Source organism: Triturus cristatus, chromosome 2_1 (assembly GCF_964204655.1).
Source record: "Triturus cristatus chromosome 2_1, aTriCri1.1, whole genome shotgun sequence".
NCBI lineage: Eukaryota > Metazoa > Chordata > Amphibia > Caudata > Salamandridae > Triturus > Triturus cristatus.
Genome location: NC_140581.1, coordinates 1,020,799,238 through 1,020,821,062, shown reverse-complemented (window position 1 = coordinate 1,020,821,062; position 21,825 = coordinate 1,020,799,238). Strand labels below are relative to the sequence as shown.

Sequence of the window (21,825 nt, the reverse complement as noted above, 5' to 3'; positions counted from 1 at the left end):
CTACAGACTTGTTGGCAATAGAATTCACCAGCCTAGCAAATAACACAGGAAAGGGAAAAAAAGCCTAGCAAATGGAAGACAAAAGAAATGGTGTCAGTCATCTTAAAAGAGGCATCAAAGTTTGAAGATTGGGGTATATCTCTCTCTACTCCTCCGAAACAACGTTACCAGTCACCTCTTCTATCATCAAACACACCCTTAAACAACAGCCCAAGCATAAACATAGTTCCCTCGGTTCTACGATTTACAAAAGGCGCAGATGGTAAAAATTTCGAACAACAGAAGCTGCAAAAACAACATATCAAAGACTTCAAAGACTTGACCGGCAATGAGAATGACGCATAACTATGCCACATACATCAGAGTTCCCACCAATCAAAATCTTGTCCTGGAATATAGCAGGAGCTAATAGAAGCCTTCAGGAAAAAGGGCCTCCTGAGAACTAAGTTAATTATGAAATCATTGCCCTCCAAGAAACATGGCTGACAACCCCAGTGGAAGTTCCAGGGCGCATCCTCCACCAAGTGAACACAATACGAACGCAGCAATACGGTAGACCTAAAGGCAGTCTAGCCGTCTACATTTCAACAGCACTAACCATGTCTTCTGTTCAGCTGTCAACAACAACATCTGCTATGCAAATAATAAAAATGGAGCTGGGCACATATTTATGGGTCAGCACCATCATATTTCTCAATATTTATGCACACCCGAAACAAAAGATAAAAAAAGAACTATTTAAAAATCACATCACCACCACTGCAGAATTCCGGTTTGAACAACCATCCTAAGAAATAATCCTAACGGGAAACTTTAACTCAAATCTATTATATACTCCAGAAGAAGACGATAACATCACAGCAGCAAATGCAATCTGGGCAGTACAAACACAATCTTTTCCCATCCCAAACGAGCTGACAATGTAGGAAAGCAGCTCGTAATATACCTCGAACATCTAGGGATGCGAGTCCTAAATGGCAAAACAAAACAGGATAGACCCGCGGCATGTACATATCATGACCCTCACTCAAGCTCAGTCATGGATTATACAATTGTAACTCACCCGCTATTAGGGCAAATAGAAAGGTTCTTGATCCAAAGCTCCACCGAGAGTTATCACTCGGGTCAGCACATTGAACTAAAAACGGCATTTCGAAGACACATTGAGGCCCGGGCAGTGGGTCTACATCAACAATAAACCTGAAACGACTGTGATGGACAAATAACACACTACCGCACATAACTTTGAGGGCAAGGGATCTAATGGCGACCCTTGAGTCACAAAAAACCTAGACAATTGAAACATGGACTACTTTTCTGGCAAGTCTATCACAATCAGGGGCATCAACAAAACTGCCAAATAAAAAGAGGATAAATTACAACAAAAAATCAATTTGGGGAAGAATGGATCACTTGTCCTGTGAAATCAGGGTCTTTTGTCGTTATGTGATCCTATAAAAACCCTCATATAGGTACACAGGTCGGGGGCGGTATATCTTGATTCTCCGCCTCAGTGTACTGTCACAGCATCATCATAGGGTTTTGTTTTTGTATATATGCTGTCCTCCGCCTGGAGGTAGACCAACTGATTTACCAGTAGTGTCCAGATATCAAAAAAATGGAGGGGTGTGCAAGTGCTCGTGTTTGGTGAAGTTTAAAATTCTCTTCTTCACTCTGATGTGGTAAAACTTTATTCAAAGGAGGGTGAAGTGGGAAACTAAACAGAAAAGCGTGGTGCGTGTGTAGACCTAGTTACTAGTCTACCGCACTAAAAGGTCAACATGTTTCAGCCTTCTTTCGTTTTCTTGAGGCTTTCGTCAGGACCGAGTGTGTTTAGGGGCTCATTCTGCCTCCTAATAGGTGTGGTTGATTCGCCACTACTATGTTAGTTTGCAGTCAGACCTGTCGTATCTGAAACTGAAATCAAAATTTAATTGAGTGTCGCTATGACTGTATCAATATACTTTATGTTTTTAAATTAGTGACTAATTTGTCCAATATTTCGTAAAGGAGCTGTAGCAGTATCCACATATTCCTAATTATTATTAGTGCTGCTATTAGATAAACTCTAAAACAGTGGAGGTGCGCTCATGCTAGTTCGAGCAGAAGTGAGGAGTCAGGTGGTAGAGTTACAGGAGAAGGTAAGATTGGTAAGTATCTGAAGGAGTTCAGTTGACAACTACATGATTTCTTAAATCGCTCCACAATGTAGTGATCACGGTGTTATGAATGCTCAGCGCCCGTGTTACACCAAGATGAAAACAGGGCTAAAAGATATCTACAAATGTGCATTCATCTTAGTACATGAGTCATTGTTATCGTTATCGATGCTTGCATCGCTTAGTGAGTAAGTTTGGAAGGTTGTTACTGGGTGAGCAACTTTCAAAAAAATTGGTTAGGTGCAGTACTGAACAAAACGCTTGTATCATTATTATCATTATCTATGCCTGCTTTGCCTAGTAATGAAGTTCGGGAAGTATTTGCAGTGTGAGCAATTATCGATAAAAATGGTTAGGTACAGTGCTGTATTCAACGCTTATATTGCCTATTCAATGGAGTTATGAGGCTGCGTAACAACGGTTTTCGCAGATAACTAGTACAGAAAGGTGGAGATAGTGCAGAGCTATAGCGCAATGGTATTTGTATGCCATTACCTTCAGAAATGCCGTGTTTTGGCTTCCTCGGGGCACCGGAGATCGAGGAGGGAACCCGTTTCTGTAAAGGTAAACTTTGTTTAGTAACCTTAGTAATTATCGATAATTGCTCACAGTGCAAATACTTCCCGAACTTCATTACTATGCAAAGCAGGCATCAATAATGATAATAATGATACAAGCGTTTTGTTCAGTACTGCACCTAACCAATTTTTTTGATAGTTGCTCACCCAGTAACAACCTTCCAAACTTACTCACTTAGCGATGCAAGCATCGATAACTATATAACCATGACTCATGTACTAAGATGAATGCACATTTGTAGATATCTTTTTGCCCTGTTTTCATCATGGTGTAACACGGGCGCTGAGCATTCATAACACCGTGATCACTACATTGTGGAGCGATTTAAGAAATCATGTAGTTGTCAACTAAACTCCTTCAGATACTTACCAATCTTACCTTCTCCCTTAACTCTACCACTTGACTCCTCGCTTCCGCTCGAACTAGAATGAGTGCACCTGCACTCTTTTAGAGTTTATCTAATGGCAGCACTAATAAGTATTAAGAATATGTGGATACTGCTACAGCTCCTTTACGAAATATTGGACAAATTAGTCGCTAATTTAAAAACATAGGGTATATTGATACAGTCATAGCGACACTAAATTCAATTTTGATTTCAGTTTCAGATACGACAGATCTGACTGCAAACTAACATAGAAGTGGCAAATCAACCACACACATTAGGAGGCAGAATGAGCCCCTAAACACACTCGGTCCTGACGAAAGCCTCAAGAAAACGAAAGACGGCTGAAACATGTTGACCTTTTTGTGCGGTAGACTAGTAACTAGGTCTACACACGCACCACGCTTTTCTTTTTAGTTTCCCACTTCACCCTCCTTTGAATAAAGTTTTACCGCATCAGAGTGAAGTGGGAAATTTTAAACTTCACCAAATACGAGCACTTGCACGCCCCTCCATTTTTTTGATATCTGGACACTACTGGTAAATCAGTTGGTCTACCTCCAGGCGGAGGACAGCATATATACAAAAACAAAACCCTATGATGATGCTGTGACAGTACACTGAGGTGGAGAATCAAGATATACCGCCCCCGACCTGTGTACCTATATGAGGGTTTTTATAGGATCACATAACGACAAAAGACCCTGATTTCACAGGACAAGTGATCCATTCTTCCCCAAATTGATTTTTTGTGCTAGCCATTGGATCACAGCTTCTCATTCCCTCCCCATTGATTATTAGATAAATTACAACAGTCACCTCAGTCAAACTGCCCAAACTTTAAGGAAACAATTAAGAAGGGCTATAAGGTTGACACAGCAAAAAAGCCCTACCTCAACTACATGGGAGCAAGTACGCCAATTAAAGCAAAAGTATAAAAAAAACAAATTTGGGAAAACAAAAAAACACAACACAATAACTTTTGGACAAAATTATTATACAATGCAAAGCAATCGAACGCCAGACCCTTCAGGGACCAAGTGAATTCTCTGACCAGAACGACAAAAGCCATAAACGCGATTTGTGTCACAGAGCCTGCTTGGGTACAACACCTAATCACCACGTTTTCAGTAACAAGCGAGGATGTGATAAACTCCATTGCAACCATTCTAAAGGGAGAGCAAACTGCTTCGGTGACTCCAAATAAGCACAGTAATAGGAGTGACAAGTTCCCCCAAACCTCTAAAACAACAGGAAACGGCATATAGCAAAATGACGAAACACTACAGCCATATCCTCTCTACTCCGTAAAAGAAATCTCAAAAGCAATAGTAAAAATCAGGGTCGATGGGGCCCCATGCCCGAATGGAGTAACCCAAGCAATTTAAGACCCCAATTTTTGGGCAACAAAGATGTATTGCCTGTTTCAACTGGTAGGCACAACTAGCCGCATCCTGGAGAGCAGGAGAAGTGCAATAATGAATCCAGTATTTAAAGGAGGTGATTGCACAGACCCCGCTAATCACCGTCTGATCACGTTCATAGACGCTGAGGGCAAATACTATGCATCCTTGATCTTAGCAGACTTGACAAGTTGGTCCGACGTGAATAAAAAAATCCCCTTTAATCAGTCAGGTTTTCGAAGGGGCACAGGTACAATCACAAATGCCCTAACGTTAGGGGTAATTGCTGATAATAGCCTACGGCAGAGACAAAAACTACATCTTTGATTTGTGGATTTCAAGACTGCAATTGACCATGTTAGTAGACGCACTTTGTGGGGCAAACTGAAGCTGCAGGGTCTACCAGAATCAATCTTGAAACCAATGATGGATCTATATATGGATACCTGGATGCAGGTAAAAATCGCTGATGGTCAGAGGCTCACCAGGAAGTTTTACACCAATGAGGGTTTAAAGCAAGGTTGTGTCTTGGCCCCACAGTTGTTCAACCTATTTATGGCCGACCTAACACCAAGGCTAGACTCGCATCCACCACACCTGGGCACACTGCCACTAACACATCTGTCCTATGCAGATGACGTCGTGCTCCTAAGCCACACGTGCGTTTGTTTGCAAAGAGCAATTCACAAGTTAGCTGACTTCGCTAAAACAAACTTGATAGAAATAAACACTACAAAAACAAAAGTCATGGTCATAACTCATAGTTTACACAATCAAACAACGTTCACAATTAATAACGGGAGGTTGGAAGTGGTGAACAGTTATAAATATCTTGGGATAAATCTGGATCGAAGGCTCTCCTTTTCAAAGCAGAACGAGGCCATACAAAAAAGGGCAATGCTCTAACATTTGCATTTTGTAGTTTATCAAAAACCCTAAAAGGCCCACTGTTTTCCCCATTATTAGCAGTCATCAAAGCGAAATTGCTCCCAACTATTGCATACGGAAGTGTTGTTCAGCATGGAAATAACACTGCAATCCTGAATAACATTCAAACACGTGTGTACAAAAGGGTATTCTCTTTGCCACGAGACACCTCGTCAGCCCACAACAACAACTATACAGAAGGTACGAGGCAATTAAAACTTGGTATAAAATCTGGCTTAACCGTGGGCTTAAGATCAACAATACGCTTAGGACGACCTGCAAGGTGACCCTTAGTCTGTCTACGCAAAATACTTAGAAGCTTCGCTACAAATTACTAGGACGGTTGACCTCTGGCAGCGGAAATTACCTCTGGCCTCATTTCAGTTTATCACGAAAAAGGCAGTAAAAATGCACTCGCTAATAGATGACAAAGCAATGTTAAGTCGGCGAGCCCACGCTTGGATGGTATTGCATTCCTACACCAAACCTGAGCCTGCGGTATATCTGGGTCTTGCCTTTTCCCTTTACCTAAAAAACAAGTTTTTAGAGCTACATATGGGGAAGCTGCTCTCCAATGCAGACCTTCCCAGCTGGAAGTGCCAGGGTTCAAAAGCATGCATCCTCTGTGGGTCACCAATCCAGGTCTTTATACATCTAATATGTATTTGCCCAGCCTTAGGATCATTCCTCCGTCATCTGTTGAGGAGACCGTTCAATGAAAATGGCATCTGTACCTGCAGAACTGCCATATTAAAAAGCCTTGACTCAAACGACCCGCAACTAATTTGCCACTCGATAACATTTTTAAACTGTTATACGAAAGTTATGACACAATGAAATTGGTCACAAAGTCATTCAGCAATAATATTGTAAATAGGAATAATCAAATAATTTTAATGTACTGAACAAAAAAGGTGGTGTATCACCTGCCCATGATACTTATAACCTTTTAAAAGAAATGTTTGCAAATTTTAACATGTTTATATGTTCACGTGCTCCGACGGCACACTGTATTTGATGTTTTGGAATATTGTTCTGGTTTTAATTAATTTAACAATACATTTTTTCACTTTATTTATAACAAATTGTTGTTACTCATTTATCTTAAACAGCTACCACCCATTGCCAATTGTGCTGACAGGCTTTAGGTGTATGTCAGGTGTTGTGTCATTTATCTGGATGCAATTACTTTGGAGAGAGAAACCAAAATACCGGTCAGGTGGCACAATATGGGAATCACAGAAATGTATTTGGCATGTTCCTTTATAGAGAGCTCCCACTTTTTCCATCTCACTTAAACACCTGTCTGCACATATTTCTATATGACTGGCTGCAGCCAGCAGCTGTAGGTACTTCTCGAAGTCTGGTTAGAGCATATTTTTCTAAAGTTAATGCTGCATGCATTGCAAGACACTGAGCAAGCATACATTTTAAAGGGCTAAAGTTGTCATACTGTACAATTTACACATTACAGTAACTGTTGAACATATTAATACAAGAAGATATGGGGCAGTTTTTAATGTGTTTAATATTTCAAGACTATATGTTCTCACTGCTTTATAAGCCTTGCTTTATCGCTCCATTCATTTCCTTTAAAATGCACGATTTGCCAATCTTTTTTTGATTTCTTTCTCGGGTCAGGGACTCACCCTGGACCCCAGGTTTGTCCATTGAACTTGTTTACATCGCTCGCTATGTAAACGTCATGCCCAACATTTACGCTCGCCACTTTCAAATGTCACCAACCGCCACTGCCCCTCTGTAATACCATTGTGCCCCCTGAGAGGCGAAAAGCAGGTCACAATGTATAACACTGCCCTGGATGTCTTAAAATTGTGATTTTAATCCTTAGACATCAGTAAACGTCTTTTGAGAAGAGAAGAAAACTGTTGCTTCTTTTTTTAATTTTATTTTTAATTTTTTTTATTAGAATTCCATAGCAGCAAAATATGACAAACAAGGAAAAAAAACCATTATAAAACAGCCTATAAAGCTTAAAATAAAGCAGCAATCATTATTACAATTGTAGGCCACAGTCCGAATCAGTAACCTCAAATTAACAATTAATCAAACTATATCCTCTATATTATACATGATAGCCTAAATTACCCAGCCATATACTCCCTCACCGCCCCCCATATCAATAATCCTAATTTCCTTTTCCTAGATCCTTTTGTGGCATATAAGCTATATTCCAAATTATATACATTAAAAAACTTAGCCCGCCTCAACTCAAAAGATGGGGGCTCTTACTGTAATCACACAGATGCAATTGCCAATCGAGCAACAGCCGTAGCCATAAAGATCAAATACCGATACTTATATAATGGCTGCCGCTCCCCAACCTCCTCTCCTATACCAAGCAACATCATAGATTGAGAGAGTTTAATCACTTCACTAGATATTTCTGTCAGAAACTTCTCTACAGCTTCTCTCAGAGGGTCCAATACCTCACATGCTGAGAAAACATGGACAATATCAGCACCCTCTTTACCACAACGAAAACATCTCCCATCATGCTGACCTCCCCACTTCCTCATTTTTAGAAGGGTATGGTATAAATTAAATATCGTTTTATAATGTTGACTTTTAAGATTGGCTGCACATATAATCCTTCTTGTCAAATCGATGGATTCTTCCAATGAAATTCCAGGATTCCCCAACCACTCTCTCCATTTCAAGATATATTTTTCTAAGTTGTCGAGTCTACCCTCTAACAATACTTTATAGATTGCCCCAATCTTCTCACGTCGCCTAATGAGTTCTACAATTTTAACCTTCCTACTACAAATAGAGTGTTTTACCAGGAAGTCTCTAATTTGCAAATACTTGAAAAAGTACGTAGAGGGTAGATTAAATTTATCCACCAATTCAGCAAATGAATAAATTTGCCCACCGTCTTGATATAAGTCCCCAAGACAAATGATCCCCCTCCTTCTCCAGCCTATAGCCACCTGATCCCTGAAATTCGGGGGTAGTACTACAGCGTTAAAAGGAGTATACATAGAGAGTATAGGTATCTCACCACTCTTCCGTACAATATTCCACACTTTACACAAAGCATTCAATACCTTAAATCGTGTTCTTTTCAAATAGCTACCATCCACGCTATTAAAAAGAAATTTGCTTTACTTCTGAACCTAAAATCATCTGATAAATTGAGGGTGCCTCAGCAGAGTTACTAATATCCTCTCCAGTAAGTAATAATCGCACATTACACAAAATACATGAATAATAATAAAAAGCAAAGTCCGGTATAGCCCATCCTCCCCTTTCACGGGAGAGAGTCATATATCGAGCTGCCCTACGAGGTCTCCCCGGGGCCCACATATATCTGGAGCACAATGATTGTAAATATTAGATTTGTTTGTATTGGTATTCCCCTGAAGAGATACATAACCCGAGGTAAGACATTCATTTTCAACACATTTGCTCTACCTACTAACGACAGGTGGAGATTCTCCCACCTTTCAAATGAACTCTTCACTCCAGAAATGACGTCTGCCCAATTCACCTCCACAATCTCTTGAACAGAAATGCGGATCTTAATACCCAGATATATGACTTCCTTGACACACCTAACATCTCCCTCCATTACATGGGTTGTACATAATATTTGGGTTTTGCAGTATTAAGCTTATACCCAGCAGCTGCCCCAAACGTCTGTGCCAATGATTCTATTAGGGTTAGAGGTGACGATTGCTATATCGTCAGCATAGGCCAATACAGAATAGCATTCTTGTCATACTATAAAGGGCCGGATCTTTCTGCTTTGTTCTAAAATAAGAATAAAAGGATTAATATATAACGCAAATAAAAGTGGTGAGCAGGGACATCCTTGGCGTGTGCCGCGGGAGATCGAAATGGCCTGAGAATAGTGTCCCATTGAACAAATTTTCGCTGTCGGGAGCTGATAGAGAGCCTTTAAAGCCCGTATATAGCCTTGTCCAAAGCCCATTTGTTGCATTCCCCGCCAAAGGAAATTCCACGAAACCCGGTCGAACGCCTTTTCCGCATCTAGTAAAATCAGACCTAATTCACGGGATTCAACCTGTGCAATATCAAAGAGGGTTATTACTCTGCGCACGTGATCTACCGTCCCTCTCCCAGGTATAAAGCCATGCTGTTTTAACAACACTATAGATGATATAATTTTTGCCAACCGCATGGCTAAGATTTTTGAATAGATTTTACCTTCAGCATTAAGAAGGGAGATTGGACGGTATGATCCGGGCAGTTCCGATGGTTTCCCCTTTTTCCTAAACACACAAATATTGGCCTCAGACCAGGTTCATGGAATCCCCCCTTTCTGCGCAGTTTGATACACTATAAGCATATCGTTTTTGATTTCATGAAAAATGGTTTTAAATACTTCCAAGGGAAGTTTGTTGGGTCCTGCAGCTTTCCCTACTGCCAATAAGCTAATGGCCTGCTCTAATTCCGACATTGAAATTGGTTCCTCAAGTCTTTTGACATCCGTTTGATCTAGCCGACCTCATAGGGCAGCTGGCATTCCCACTCAGTTAGAGACAAATCTCCCGTCTGGCTCTCAGTATATAAGTCTGTATAAAAGTCCTGAAATACTTTAAGAATTTACTGAGGGTCAGATACAATAACACCCGCAGAATTTTGAATCCCCTTAATTCTATGTTCTGACTCTTTAATTCGTAATTTCTGAGCTAGACACCGCCCCGTGGTTTCACCATATCGTAGCATTCTTTTTTGAATGTTTGATATTTTCTGGCAATCTCCTTGCTCCATTCAAGATTAATCTTGGCCTCACATCTCGCTAAATTATTCAGAGGCACAGTAGTGTTATCTCCTACAGCTAGGGCAGTGCATTTTTAAGATCTTCATAGAGAGGCTGTAGTGCCTGTTTTGCCATTTTATATTTTAAAAACCCCAAACTCTGCGTTTCCCCTCTAAACCCCGCCTTGATTGTATCCCACACAACCCCCAAGACGCTGAATGTCTATTAATTTGAAAGAATTCCTTTACCCACACCCTCATATGCTCAATGAATGTTTCATCCAACAAGTACTTCCTATCAAATGTAGACATTTGAGGGACTGCACATCTAACAATCATCGGGATTTCAAATAAGAGAGCTGCATGATCCGAAGTCACCCTTGGATATATAGTAATTTTCAGTCCCGTAAACAATGCTGACGGGGCAAAACAATAATCAAGCCTAACATGCTGACTATGAGGGTACGAGTAAAATGTAAAACCAGGGTTTTGTGTATGCAGACTGCTCCACACATCCAATAACCCATGATCAGTTAACAATTGAAATAGAGCCCTATTAACCCGGGGTTTCTTGCCCTTATAATTCCGCCCTCCATTTTGAAAATCCTCCCTAGTTAAGTTTATATTGAGATCCCCGCACAATAATAAAGGGGTGGGCCAAGTGGCAAGCTCCCCATTCAAATATTCCAATATTAGGGCTTCATCCAAATTAGACCCATAAACTGTACAAAGAGTAAATATCACCTCCCTAACCGATAACCCAACGCCCCAAATTATCAGCCAATGTACGCCCAGTGGTTTGGATACAAGTTCTTGCCAATATCGCCACTCCTCTTATCATACTTGACTGCCTTGAGACTGCCAATACCATGTACCCCAATTCTTTTAAAACCTTCCGTTTTGCCCATGAAATATGTGTTTCCTGCAAACATACCACATCGGGTTGAACCACCCGTAACTCTCTAGCCACCCTCTGCCTTTTATTGTAATTATTTAAGTCGCACACATTCAGTGTGCATAATCGGAGGCCTACATTTGCCATATTATCACCATTAACTGGCCAAAAAACCTAAACACAAATCTTTTTATTTTTGTATCCATTTCTTTGCTGCTAAGAAGCTTCCTTTTTCTTATATTTTGACCCCGACCACCCCCCAGCCATCCCCGCACACCCTCCCTCCCTCCCTTTACTCCTCCACCAGCAACCCCCACCGCCCCCCCACCATGAGGCTTTAGGACAGAAAGTCCTTGCGATGGCATGCTCCCTACACCCGTAGCGCCCCCCCACACCCGTGTGACCCCCCCAGTACATGCTCCTACCAAAACAAAGTCTGTAATGGGAATCTATTGCCTATAAAACAATCAGGAAAACATACCAATAAATCACCCTTCCCATACCTATCACAAAGTATACCGGGGGACCTTCACCTTAAATGATCAGAGCACTGCATACTCAGACAAATATATTAATAAATCTAACAAAACAGTATGATATGTAACACCTTCTTTAACCTCCCTTGAGGGTTTGCAGGTAATCATTTGCCAGAATTTCGGAGGAAAAAAATCTAGTATTCCCTTTGTAGATAATGTTAAGTTTAGCTGGTTGTAGTAGAAATGCCTGAGATCCCTTAGATCCACCAAGTCTCCGATGGGTCGCCCATCCCCCTCCATGCCCAGTGCTCCTCGCGTCAATAAGGGGGTCCTGGGCTCCCTGGATCTCCACTTTCTTTCCACCTTTCCCCAAAGCAAGCAACTGCAGAATCGTACCTTTCGCACCCGTAGAATTGGCCGTAACTCCGCTCTCGCCGATATTTAACTTTTTTGGTTTTGTTGACTTTCTTGGCGCTCAGCGGCTCCAGATTTTTATCTTCGCTGCCAAGAATGTCCCCTGCAATCGCAGCAGCTGCAGAAGTATTCCCGGCGGCTACAGAGTCAGGAGTGACCCTGGATTTCCCTCTGGCCCCCTTGGGGGGCATTCTCGACGTTATACAATATCCCACCATGTTCGATATAATACCAATAGTTTCCCCAGTCATTTTACGTACTGGAGTCTCCGCATTCACTGCCGCCTGCCTCGGCGTCCAAGCCCGTCCTCTCGCAGCAGCTCCAAGTCCGGACACAATGTATCCAGTTCGTGTTTTGCAGAACTGATTCAGCGCTGCTGAAAAAAGTTCAAACATACCGCTCCACCACGTTAAACTCAAAACGCTCAAAATATTCAGTGTTCGGGGTATTTAAATTAAATATTCCTTCCGACTTTAATCCTATTCAGAAATCACCAGATATCGCCTCACGGGAGCGCCGAGTCCAGACACAATATATCCAGTTCATGTTTTACAGCACTGTTACAATGCCGCTGTAAAAAGTTCAAACATGCCGCTCCTCCCCTCCTCCACTCCGCATTAAACTAAAAACGCTCACTGAATTCCAAGTATTCAGGGCATTTTAAATGTAATATTCCTTCCGACTCTGAACCTTTTCAGAAATCACCAGATATCGCCATTTCGCCTAACGGGTGTGGGAGAGCAGGAGCTACCAGTTCACACGTCTGAGCTGGCGGCCGCCATCTTCCCTCTGAAAACTGTTGCTTCTAATGCTAAACTTTGCTGGTGCAGACTTGTTGGGCCAAAAGAGTGTTGAGCTGACCTACGGAGGCCAATCTTTTGGGTAATCACTAGTGATCTGTACCTGCACCTAGCCTATGCCTTTAGTCCAATTGTTGCCTTAGTCACACAAGAGAGGCGGGGAGAGGAAGCTGGCATCATAGGTATATCTGCATTTCATTAGATTCCTTAGGGGGTATAGAACCTTGTTGTAACTGAACTACCTTTGGAAATGTGAAGTGTTTAGTAGCACGGTGTGATTAAAGTACTTTCATTTACTTAAAAGACTAGCACTGGAGTAGACAATACTAGTCTGCTATTTAGCTGTTGAGTTCTGAGCTATTGCCCGCCACACTATTTCCCTGAGAAGCCCATAACTGCTTGCCCTCTCTGCACTGAGAGTCAAGCAAGGAAGAGGTTGTAGTTAGCCCAGTTTGCAGAGACATAGTAGGATGGTCTCTATGACACCACTGAAAAACAACCTCAACCACCATGATTTGGGGCCCAGTAGCCTGTGTCTTCACTTGTAAGCTCCTCTGAATGTGTTCTGACATAGCCCCTGCTATACTTTAGTCGGTCGCTTACTTGGCGCCCTCATGCTTGTTATTTTGTGTTCTCTTCCTTGACTTCATATTTTACATAGTATCCCTAACTACTCAGTGCGTTCCTCAGATTACCCTAACTTTTTCATTATCTACAAAGATAATGGATGCAGAGGCCAAGTGGTTGGGGTCTGATTGCATCACCACAGCTCATTCCTTCAGGATCCAGGGGTGTCTCCAGGTGCCTGCTAGTGCTCCGCAGTGCCTACTTCCTGAAGGAGCAGGTAAGTTACACTCTCTCATATTGTATGGCATTAAAGTTTTGTGTATAGCCTTTGAATTCTTATGACAATTATGGTTTGCATCTCTTGAAACTAAAGAGCACCCAGACAGAAATCTGATTCAGTGATTATATGCATTATTTATACAAGTGCTGATTCGGACTCCAGTCGCTGAACAACACCGAATCTTTGTGTCTTCTCTCTTTCCCTACCCCTTTCCCACTTTAATCTTGGTGCAGGACCCTCTCATAGTATATAGATACATATCTAGCTATATAGGAGCATCAGTTCATGTAGAGTTTGGGATTAACTTCTGAGTATAAATACATAGCGCATTTGTCATCAGCAGAATGGGGTACGCTTGACTAGGCCTGGGTGGTGTTCAGGGAGTTCTGCATTGTGAAACTCAGCGAAGTGCTGACAAAACTCAGCCGTGCTCAGCCTAGTTGCGCAAACAGCAGAATGTGGTACGTTCCGCTGCTCGCACTGAGTTTTAGTGCCAGAAGTTTGTCCCGTACCTTAAAATCATTTAGAACGGCACTATGTATCACGCCAGAGGGTGTTGCTTCTTTCTGCCGCTCGAGTAGATATTCTACTTGAGTGGCAGCTTCTTCAACGAGAGCGGCAGATTTCTCAACGCAAGCGGTTCTGATCTGCCATGACCGCCCACGTTGAGAGATCTAGCATGCAATTTTTCTTGCTTGCGTTTGCCACCTTAAAGTTGGCGAGCCGCGCAAGAGTGGAATTATTTGCCCAACCCTACTCTTGATACTGATAAACATGGAATCAGAGAAACTGGGAACCACTTCTGGTACAACAGTGGACCCTCAAAGTGAATGAGGAAAAGAGAGTAGAGGGACATTCATGAAACAGGAAGGGAAGCAGCAGCCTAGTCAGAGACAAACTATGACCATTCACATTCATTTCTAACTGATGACATAGGTCTAGTTTATACATCTGCGCTACCTCAGGAACAGCAAAGGAACTGGTCAGTCAATGTCATTGCAAGTAGGTGGACTTCACAGAAATACCAGAGGGTGGTCAATGGGAGGAACTGAGCATCCTGTGGAATAAGAAATAAAAAGTTCCAGATTCTGATTAATTGATTCCCTGAACAATTGATTCCCCTTTTTCCTCTCATCTTCTTGGTATGTCATTTACACTCCAAATATATTTGCCAAGCCCTATGCATGAGGTAGTTGTGAATGAGGAACATATATGAAAATTAAAGTGAAAGGTAACATGATGAGATTTCATTTAAGATTATAGACAAACATACAATGATGTATCCATCAACTAATACTGCATTGTGTAATCAATAGAGTTTTCAGATTTTTTCCACAAACTAACATTTCATCCTTCCTGCCTCTGACACATGTAGAGGCAGCTTTGCTTCTCTACATAAACCTTGCTCTTCCACCAAAATTTAATCTTAATAGGGTTAAATGGAGAATATTGGTGGACACAATATATTTTCTAACAATTATCTAAGTAGAGAGTGGACTCAAGGCACTGGTGATCTGCCAAGGACGATGAGCGGACATATCAAATCTATGTATTCACAGGAAAGTGCGTTTTTCTTTCCCAACACTACAGATTTAGACTAATGCAGCCTGCTAGTCCTCACGTCGGCAATGACAATGTGGTGTGTGAGGGGGCAGCAGAAGTCAGCACTGGTGGTGGCAACCCCAAACAAGGCAAAGCCCTCTGAGTGAGAGATGAGGGAGCACTGGAAACCACAGCGGGCTGGGTGTAGTGAGCAGAGAGAGCCCTGCAATGGTTTGAGGAGTGTTGTATTCTCTGAGGACCGTCATCATGTGCCTGGGAGTGATGCCAGGGGTGTAACGCAGGCCCCTGCAGCCCTTGCTGTGCAGGAGGGCCCCAGCCTCACCAGGGACCCCATAACCCATTAGCCCCCCCCATTCAGCTGAAGGCAATGAATATCTGTGAGCTATGGGAGACACAAGGACCCCCTGTTCATATTCTGAAGGGGGCCCTCTTCATTGTACATTACCCCACTGAGTGAGGCATGCAGTGGTGAGTACCAGAAGAGAGCAAAACACATTCTGGGGCATATTATCAAGGATCTATCGCCGAGTTATCGGCACCTTATCACAGCCAAAGTCACAATAAATTTATCGCCCCATTCACAAGCTGGTGCTAACAGCCCATATCACCAGTTTACCTGCGATAGCAGCCGCAAAAAACATCGCCACAGATGACTCCGGCAACTAACACTAATGAGATGTAGAGTAGGCGTTCCCGTGCCAAAATCCGCGACAACACCACTCCGCAACATTCCCAATGACCAGTCAGATCGGCGATAAGAAGACAAAACATGCGATAAGGCGCGTGAGCTGCATGTTTTTAACACCTGCTCTTACCTGGTGTGAAGTCGGGCGACAACCGGCACCAGAAAAGGGAGCACAGCACAGCCCAGACCCACACATGAAGAACAACAGATGCCCTGGAGTAACAGAACATGCAGCCCAGAGCTCCAATAGGGCAACAACACCCACCGCCACCACCCCCAGGCTCCCCCGTAGGGGCCCTACCCCGGGAACCACCCCCTCACCTTTGGACAAAGATATTGCACATCAACTCTACAAAATTCCGAACCAAACAATTCGCATGAAGTTGCACAATCACAACACCTAACATAAGTGCGTGGACAGAAAAAGGAGAATAATACATTCATCTTAGAATATCCAAATATTTCGTTTATTACAAAATAAACCCAAAACAACAATTCTGAAGAGACATGGTGGGTCAACTCAGGACATTTTGTAAGTCACAGCCTGCAAGACAAAAATCTAGATAAGAAGGTATGTTATGGGCTCATCAAAGTGCACAGAAAGATAGCGAAAGAGAGATAAAGATAGAGTTATAGAGGAAGATCAAGAGAGAAGTGAGAGAGAGAGAGAGAGAGAGAGAGAGAGAGAGAGAGAGAGGGAGAGGGAGAGTGAGAGAGAAAGAGAGAGAGAATGAAAGAGAGAGATAGAGAGAGGGAGAGTGAGAGAGAAACAGAGGGAGAGACAGAGTGAGAGAGGGAGGGAGAGGGAGAGAGAAAGAGAGAGAGAGAGGGAGAACGAGAGGGAGAGAGAGTGCCGACACTGTGGACCCAGGCCTCACTACTCACCTGCTGCCACCGGTGTGTCTCCCACCACGTGCCGGTGTACACTGCAGTCCCCCAGGTCCCTTATCTGAAACAGTTACCAGAGACATGAATGGCAGAGTCCATACAGTTGCACGGGCCATCATCGCTTGCCCGCCCCTTCGCACACAAGCTTCTGCACCCCAGCCCCTCCTGCCGCCCAGTGGTGATTGCCTGCACCTGCGCAACCAGGCCTCACTGCTCACCTTTTGCCACTGGCATGTCCCCAAGAGGGTCTACCACGTGCCAGTGCTAGCTCCAAGCCCTGGGCCCACGACCATGGCACCCTCCACATCATGCAGCCCCGCACCACGGGCCACCAGTTCACACACTTGATTCTGGGTCTTGATTTCACAATGGCAGAGATCATATCAGTGAGCACGGGCTCATCGCAGGCTGCCCGCCGCTCAGCTCTTGAGGTGCCACTAACTCTGTGACCTGCGAGGCAACACCATGTGGCGGTAGGCCCGCACTGCCCGCTGGCTCAGGTCTACACTGCGGTCCAGCAGGGCTCACACTAATCCTTACAATTCCATACTGCCTGGACGGCGAATCATCGCAGGCTGCACACCCGCTCAGCACTTTAGGTGCCCCTACCTCAGTGCACTGAAAGACACCATCCCGTGGCAGTGTGCCTGTGCCTGCCGCAGTGTATCCGGTGCCACCAAGTCTGTGCACCGCAAGCCATGGACCCTTTATGATTGAGTCTCGTGGTGCGGATGCCATCATGTCACCCCCGGCACTAGGCAATGTGAGGCGGCAGGTTCCTAGGCCCTCATGCATAAATGATAACCACACGGAGAAACCCAGATAGAGAGTGGAAATGGCGTCCAGCACGTGCGCCAGGCCCATTTTTATTGGCAGGGTCACATGTCCTGTGACGGCTGTGCTGGATGGGTGTGGTGTGGATGTAAACCAGCCGTGAGGGAGTGGCTGTGGCATGCTGACAACTAGATCTGTGAGCAGCAGATCCCTACAGGGAAGACCTGGGACATGTAGCGTTGTCGTCGTCCCCCCCGTGAGCGTCAGCGGAGTGGACTGGCCTGGCGGCTCTGGGCGTGGTTCCGTCCTGGGCTGGACAAGGAAGTAACTAATGCGTGTGTCTCCGTTGTGGTGTCAGCGCCACCCGGACCACAATCGGCAATGTGTCACCCTGTGACCCAAGTCCACAACATGAGTGACGTAAGGGGGAATCACTGACCCTACATTCATCCATACTTCCACACTTGAAAGATCATAGACATGACACATCTGTGTGAACATGAATGTTTATTGCACATTCAGTGGTGTTTTGAAGCTGGACAGTACAGGGCCATGCAAACCCCACTTTACATTTTTAGTCCGTGGCGGACCAGCCAGAGTCCTTCAGAGTTGAGAGTACCACCTTAACACAGAGTTATTTTCCCGAGATAGACTGCAATGTGAAGAGTTGCATTAAGCTAATTTTGCGATGGTTATCACACATTCTTGAGAATATCCCCATCTGAGTGGAGGCCTGGGCCCTGGTAACAACAGGGAGTGTAGGATCAAGTGGATGCTCTGCCCTTGGAACTTCTGCTTCACTGACAGTTCCTGGGGGCCTCATTGAATTATATAATCGATCCAGCTGGCGCTTAGCACTATGGCCAGCTACATGCTCTACTGTGCCTTTAATGAGTGAGTAGTATGATTTTCCACCTGTCCTCATAGCCAAGAAGAACTTTTTTGAGCCCTGCACTATGGCTCCCATAAGGGGCAGCGATCCTTGGATGAAGAGGGACTGATGAGGGGGAGAGCACACTGTTACAATCCATAGCTGAACTGTGCACTGACATTGTGGAGAAGACTGGAACAATCAAAGCAGCTCTTTGATAGGTAAAGAAACTAAAGGATCTCTGTGACCAGGTGCTGGGATTGGAATGGACAGCGGATAAGCAAAAGGGCAGGGTGCACTGCCTAGATATCCTTATAGTACCACCTAGAACAGAGATGAGGGAGGCGACTTCCTTTTATCCCCTTAACTCTTGAAGCTGTCCCAGTGATAAACCCTTTTTTATGTGTGGGGCACCTAATGCTTAAGATTGCATTACATTTTTCCACAAAACGTATCGATTTGCTTCCCTTTTTCTGACATGTTGGGTGTTCTAATGTAACCAGGGTTTGTGGGATACCCTGGAGAGAGCTGAGAAAATAGACAAAATACAGCAACATTTTATGTTTGTTTGAAACACTGGAAAAAAGTGCTGTGCTAGAAAGCAACATTTTTTTCCCTCGAAAAATGCCATCAACAGGTTTGCTGCGCTAACATCATCACATTCACAGCTTTCTGGAACAAGAAAAGTTGTAAAAAAACAATATTTTGCCACAGTTTTGCATTTTTCTAAGGTTCATCCAATTGTTCCTATTTTCTGATTTCTACCTAAGATGGTGGTGGAAATATGTGTGAAACTCTATCTATACAGGCAGACTTGGTCAGGCCTTCTTAGAATGGTTCAAATGGACAGTAGGTGATCACATGACAGTGTTGCTTCTAATGTGTTTAATGAGTTTACCTGAGGAAGAAGGATGAGGGGTTGAATTAGTATGGCTGGTCCAACATATTGCAATAGTTTCTTTCTGTTTCTGTTGTCTCTTAGCTTTGCTCTCCCCCGTGCTCCATAGGGAGAGGATTTCAGGTTATTGGATACAGAGGAAAGATTATTAATTGCTCACAACTTTGGCTTTTCTACTTGCTAGGATTTGTATGTTGGTCTTGTATGTGGTTTCTTTAAATGCAGAATTTCTTATACTCGACTTTTAATAAGCAGATTTTAACCTAACATGGGTTTCTGCATACAAAATATTTAATACATTGTAGATCATATACTTGTTCACTAATTGTTTTAGTTCAGAAAGAAAATTTTATTAATAGAAAGAAGGGTAACAATACAAAAAGTCATCACCATAAAATCATGTCAATACAATACAATACAATAGGTTGCACTACACAAAACCAAATCAGGCTTATGAATAAGAAGTAGTCAGTTAATACACTAAAAGTAAATCATAGGGGCACTAGACTTATAAATAATAAATAATCTGGGAACGCACAGGGAATTCAAGGGGGTTTCGGAACTTCCTGTTGAGATGGTGTTAACTGAGAACATCGTTTGGCACATGCATCAAGATAAAGTGTAACAGGGGTCCACAGAGCCAGACGCTTCGCCGCTAACTGAATAGGATATACAAAAGAAGTGTCTAGTCTGTGATTATGGCAAACAGCATACCACCATGCCTTATAAGAGATGTTTGCGAAATTCTTCCAGTTAGCAGTTATTTGCTGAAAGGCAGCCGCTAGTAACAAATCAATAATTTTAACATTGACTGTAACACCACCCCAGCAAGGTGAAAGACTCCCTAAGAAAACATTAGTGATGGAGAATGAGAATTTAGTACCAAAAATTAGATTAATTTGGGACCAGACTTGTTTCCAAAAACTATCTACTAATGGGCATAAAAATAACATGTGCAATAAGTCAGCGTTTGGAGAAGAACATGACCAGCAAACATCCGGAGTAGTCGGAAACCTGCTGTTCAAAGCTCTCGGGGTTAGCAAAAGTCGATTATACACAAAAAACAACGTTTGTGTTATACTAGCTGCCCTGGAGGATTTACGCAATTTAGCCCATAAATTGTTCCATAAAGTTACCGGCCACAAGAGTTGAAAATCACGCTCCCATGTTTCTTCTGTTTTAGATTTCTGCCGGACAATATCTTTTCCTTGTAAATAATTGTATATAATGGAGGCTGTGGGTTTAGTTTTAAGCAGGGTGGAAAGTTGTGAAAAGGGGGTCGGGGAGCGGAAGTGTTGGGTGTAATAGACAATTGAACCGATTTATCCATCACAGCCAACTTAAGTAAATTATATTTATGTATAGATGAAGCAGGTAAATTGAATAGCTGTCGAAGTGAGGAAAAGGATGGAAAGTTTGAATGCGAAAATAACTGGTGTATCCATATTAAACCCTTCTGTTGCCAAGACTTCCAATAAATTGGTCTACCACGAATGACCAAATGCTTGTTGTGCCAAATTGTCGAATTCAAGAAAAAGTCCAGAGTGATGGAGAAAGGAGGAAGCGTAGAAGCCAAAAGTTTGGAAGTCAGCTTTAGTATGGGAGTGGACACCACCTGCGGTTTACGTGAGAAGGAAAGATACTCAGAGAAGGAGAAAGGAGATAAAAAAAGCCGTTCAGTTGTGAGCCATAAGGGTTCATCCTCCGAGGAATCAAGCAGCCAGAGGAAGGCATGGCCTAGGAGGAAAGCTTTTTGGTAAGCCGGAAAATCAGGAAAGTTAACTCCCCCTTCAGATTTCGGACGTACTAATTTGGATAAAGACATTCGAGATCTTTTCGAATTCCATAGAAATGAAGAGAGGGTGGAATTGATCTTTTTTAAAAATTTAGCAGGAATGGGAACTGGAATATTAGAGATGGTATATAGTACAATAGGTGACAACATCATCTTTATAGTGTCCAGGCGACCCCACCACGTTAAATAGAGGGGATGCCATTTAGCCACTAGATCAGCGATTTTCTGTGTACATCTATTCATACATAGCGCCACCGTGTCCGATATTGAGGAGGTAACATGCAAGTCAAGGTATTTGATATGGGAGGGGTTCCATGTGAAGCTGGAAGCATTGAAGTCCACCTTAAAAGTGTACTTGGTCAAGGGAAGGATCTCACATTTATCATTATTTAACTTATATCCAGATACTTCAGAGTAAGCTCGTACCTCCGCCAGAAAGGCAGGAATCGAGTCACTAGGATTAGACATAAAAAGTAAGATGTCATCCGCATAAGCAGCTAGCTTAATATGTGTGTGTGTTGTTTGAAAACCATGTAAGTTCGGATTTTGACGAAGTTTAGAGAGAAAAGGCTCTAAAGCTAAATTAAAGAGGAACGGAGAAAGAGGGCAGCCTTGACGCACTCCTCTACCCAGATCGAAAACGGAGGAGATCAAGCCATTAGCACAGATAGCCGCACGCGGGATAGAATAAAGAAGAGAGATCAAGGAGATAAATTT

The 21,825-nt window shown here is 43.1% G+C and overlaps 1 long non-coding RNA gene across 1 annotated transcript in view; it reads right to left on the bottom strand.

Moving 5' to 3' along the window:
• Nucleotides 1-12,295, bottom strand: part of LOC146866250 (uncharacterized) — a 153,370-nt gene extending 141,075 nt beyond the window's left edge. Inside the window, exon 1 of the long non-coding RNA XR_014976775.1 lies at nucleotides 11,970-12,295. This is a non-coding gene — a long non-coding RNA (uncharacterized LOC146866250). The remainder of the gene's footprint in view (nucleotides 1-11,969) is intronic.
• Nucleotides 12,296-21,825: the final 9,530 nt, after the last annotated feature.